Here is a 4,324-nt window from a genome sequence, read left to right as displayed (position 1 = left end):
AGAACCTTTGCTTTGGTGAGCCACTGTGCTATTTGACGATAGACAAAACTCTCTAAAGGCCTGATATATAAGGGAAGTCATTTTAGACTTCTTTTTTTTTAATATTTAATTTATTTATTTGAGAAAGAGAGCGAGCTCACGTGCATGCGAGCTGGAGTGAAGGGGGAGGCCAGAGGGAGAAGGATAACCAGACTCCCCACTGAGCAGGGAGTCAAACTCCACCGTGTCTCCATCCCAGGACCCCAAGATAATGACATGAACCAAAGGCATACACTCAACCAACTGAGCTACCCAGGTGCCCCTACATTTCTTTCTAACTCAGCATGACTACATAAACTTTGTTTAAACTAAAAGCTGGGGAGTGCTTGGCTGGCTCAGTCAGTAGAAGACACGACTCTTTTTTTTTTTTTTTAAGATTTATTTGTTGGGGTGCCTGGGTGGCTCAGTGGGTTAAGCCTTTGCCTTCAGCTCAGGTCATGATCTCAGGGTCCTGGGATCCAGCCCTGCATTGGACTCTCTGCTCAGCAGGGAGTCTGCTTCCTCCTCTCTCTCTGCCTGCCTCTCTGCCTGTTTGTGATCTCTCTCTGTCAAATAAGTAAATAAAATCTTTTTTTTTAAGATTTTTTTTTTTTTATTTGACAGACAGAGATCACAAGTAGGCAGAGAGGCAGGCAGAGAGAGAGGAGGAAGCAGGCTCTCCGCTGAGCAGAGAGCCCGACGCGGGGCTCGATCCCAGGACCCTGGGATCATGACCTGAGCCGAAAGCAGAGGCTTTAACCCACTGAGCCACCCAGGCGCCCCAGTAAATAAAATCTTTTTAAAAAAAACATTTATTTACTTATTTACTTATTTATTTGAGAGAATCAGAGAGAGAGAGAGAGCAAGAGACGACAGGGGGATGGAGAATCTCCAGCAGACTCCACTGAGCACAGAGCCTAATGTGGGGCTCGATCTCAGGACCCCGAAATTGTGACAGACCAGAGCTGAAATCAAGAGTTGGAAACATAACCGACTGAGCCACCCAGGCACCCTGAGCATGGAACCCTTGATTTCAGGGTGTGAGTTCATGCCTTGTGTTGGGTGTAAAGATTACTTAAAAAAATAAAATATTTTTTAAAGATTTTATTTATTTATTTGACAGACAGATCACAAGTAGACAGAGAGGCAGGCAGAGGGAGAGGGAGAAGCAGGCTCCCCACTGAGCGGAGAGCCCAATGCGGGGCTCGATCCTAGGACCCTGGGATCATGACCTGAGCCGAAGGCAGAGGCTTTAACCCACTGAGCCACCCAGGCGCCCCTAAAATCTTTTTTTTAAAGGTTTTATTTATTTGACAGAGAGAGACACATCGAGAGAGGGAATACAAGCATGGGGAGTGGCAGAGGGAAAAGCAGGCTCCCCACTGAGCAGGGAGCCTGATGCAGGGGCTCGATTCCAGGGCTCTGGGATCATGACCTGAGCCAAAGGCAGACGCTTAACAACTGAGCCACCCAGGCACCCCCCAAAATAAAATCTTTATAAAGATTAAAACAAAAAACCAAAAGCCCGATTTATGGCCTACCAAGCATATATTGTAAATGAGTAGCCTAAAGGAAAGCCATCTTATCCTTAAGGTAAGGTTGATGCTCCTACTCCCTGAATTCCTTGACATTAAAACTTATGAAAACAGGGGCGCCTGGGTGGCTCAGTGGGTTAAGCCGCTGCCTTCGGCTCAGGTCATGATCTCAGGGTCCTGGGATCGAGTCCCGCATCGGGCTCTCTGCTCGGCAGGGAGCCTGCTTCCCTCTCTCTCTCTCTCTCTCTGCCTGCCTCTCTGTCTACTTGTGATCTCTCTCTGTCAAATAAATAAATAAAATCTTTAAAAAAAAAACTTATGAAAACATATGCCTATATGTTAATCTATAATCTTTTGACTTTTGTAAGATATAAAAAACTATATAATCCTGTAAATAACCCTGTAAGAACCGTTCATTCTTTGGAGCACTTTCTTCCCTGTGAAGACTGTGTTTCCCAGGCAGTTGTCCTACCTTGGGCTCCAATAAAACTTTCTTTCTTACTTAAGGATTCTGAAAATTTTGTTCATTTTGCATCAGCACATTTAAAGGAGCAAGTCCTAGTCCTCAAATCTGTTGAGTTGGAGAAAGGATTAAGACTTCCTGCCTTTGGGGTTCCTGGCTGACTAAATCAATAGATCATGTGACTCTTGATCTCAGGATCATGAGTTCGAGCCCTACATTGGATGTTGTTTACTTAAAAAAAAAAAAAAAAAAAAAGGAATTATTGTCTTAGAGCAGCAGTTCTCAAATATGGTCTGGGAGCTCCTGAAAGGGTTCCCAAGACCCTTTCAAGGGGTGCCCAAGGCTAAAACTATTTTCATGATATCAAGTCTACAATACAGGTTTCCAAAGGCTACTTGGCCAGTGATATTCCAAAAGGCTGGCTGCAAAAGCAGTTATGAGAATCCAGCTGTAGTCTATTCATCCAGACTCTAGCAAGGTTAGCAAAAATGTTGCTCTTTGCTCTTTTTGCTTTCAAAACGATGTCATTCTTTTCACTATTTTTTTGAAAAATAGTTATTTTTCATAAAAAATGTGTTATCCTCATTAATATGTAACAGATTAATTTTAGTGAATTAATAAGTAATTTTAAGTGTTTCTGAGTTTTATCTTATTTTTTTAAGATTTCATTTATTTATTTGTCAGAGAGAGAGAGCACAAGCAGAGGGAACAGCAGGCAGAGGGAGAGGCAGGCTCCCTGCTGAGCAAGTAGCCCAATGTGGGATTTGATCCCAAGACCCTGGGATCATGACCTGAGCCAAAGGCAGACGCTTAACCAACTGAGCCACCCAGGCTCCCCTAAGTGTTTCTGAGTTTTAATTTCAAAGGTAGTAAATATTGATAGATATAACCTACATGAGCAAAAAGAGTGTAAGGAGGTCCTGAAACCAAAATGTTTGAGAACTACTGAACTGCAGCCAGCGGTTTGTAGGTGAAGGTGTTCGTGCCTTGCACGTTTTGCCATAACCAACCTACACCCTCTTTGCTTTCATACCTTTGTTTGCCCACTGCCTCATTTCTCTGAGTGTTTGTTGTATAAATGACTGGTTCCTCATCGTTGGAGGGGCTAATGCTTTCCAACGAGTATCTGAGGAGACTTAGAAACCCCAGGAATTGTGACTCTTGATCTTGGGTTGTGAGTTCAAGCACCACATTGGACGTAGAGCTTACTTTAAATAAACAAACAAGCAGGGACGCCTGGGTGGCTCAGTGTGTTAAGCATCTGCCTTCAGCTCAGGTCATGATCCATGCTCAGCGGAGAGCCTGCTTCTCCCTCCGCCTGCTCTACAGGTCGCTCCCCCTGCTAGTGCTCTCTCTTTCTGACAAATAAATACAATCTTTAAAAACAAACAAACAAACAAGCTAAAACTCCAGGATTGTGTTAATGATTCTGAAGCTGTTTCCACCGAGTTTACCTTCATTGTCTCTGTGGACTAGCTAAGGTTAGCAAACTTATCAATTAACTTGGTCCATTGTTGGGTCCTTGTGTTTGCATTTACTCCCTTCCTAATCACATCTCATTTCCCCTGCTCTTGCTGCCAGAGGAATGTGGCCTTTACCCAGGCCCCTATTTTCTAGGGAAACTGCACTAACAGAGTTGTATATTATTACTAGCCTATATTATTGGTAAGAAAATAGACATTCAGGTATCCCCTGCTTTTCAAAAGTTCGCATTGTGCCACTTGGATTTTAGGAAAGCCTACATTGAATGTGTTTTTGCCAACCAAAAGAAATCCAAAGAGGATTTTCACTTTTTTGAAAAAAGGTGAAAAGTGAAAATAGGGCTCCGGGTTGGCTTTTCAGGCAGCAAGCACCCCAAGATCTCCTCCCCAGAACTACGCTCAGTGTCTCAGCAGCAAGCCATCATACCATTAAACTATGCAAGCATCTGTGCTTGATCTCAATTTATATTGTGCTTTTGTTACCAAAATATGTCCTAAAGTATCGGAAAAGCCTAAAAGAGAGGCGTCTGGGTGGCTCCGTCAATGGAACGTGTAACCCATGTTGTCAGGGTTGTGGGTTCAAGCCCCACACTGGGCGCAGAGATGACTTTAAAATGAAATCTTTGAAAGAAGAAAGAAAGGAGAGCCTAAGAGAGGTGATTTTTTAGATCTGGGAATGCTCAAAATATTTTCCATATAAATTGATAGTAATGGCTTCTTTGCTTTATGTCATTTCTATTTCCAAAAGTTTTCACAGAAATGCTCTTCTCTGGACACCTGGGTGGCTCGGTGGATTAAGCCTCTGCCTTTGACTTGAGTCATGGTCT

This window comes from Enhydra lutris, unplaced genomic scaffold (genome assembly GCF_002288905.1).
Source record: "Enhydra lutris kenyoni isolate GAN:26980312 unplaced genomic scaffold, ASM228890v2 scaffoldscaffold90, whole genome shotgun sequence".
In the NCBI taxonomy this organism is placed as follows: domain Eukaryota; kingdom Metazoa; phylum Chordata; class Mammalia; order Carnivora; family Mustelidae; genus Enhydra; species Enhydra lutris.
Note: the sequence above shows the minus strand (reverse complement) of the source record.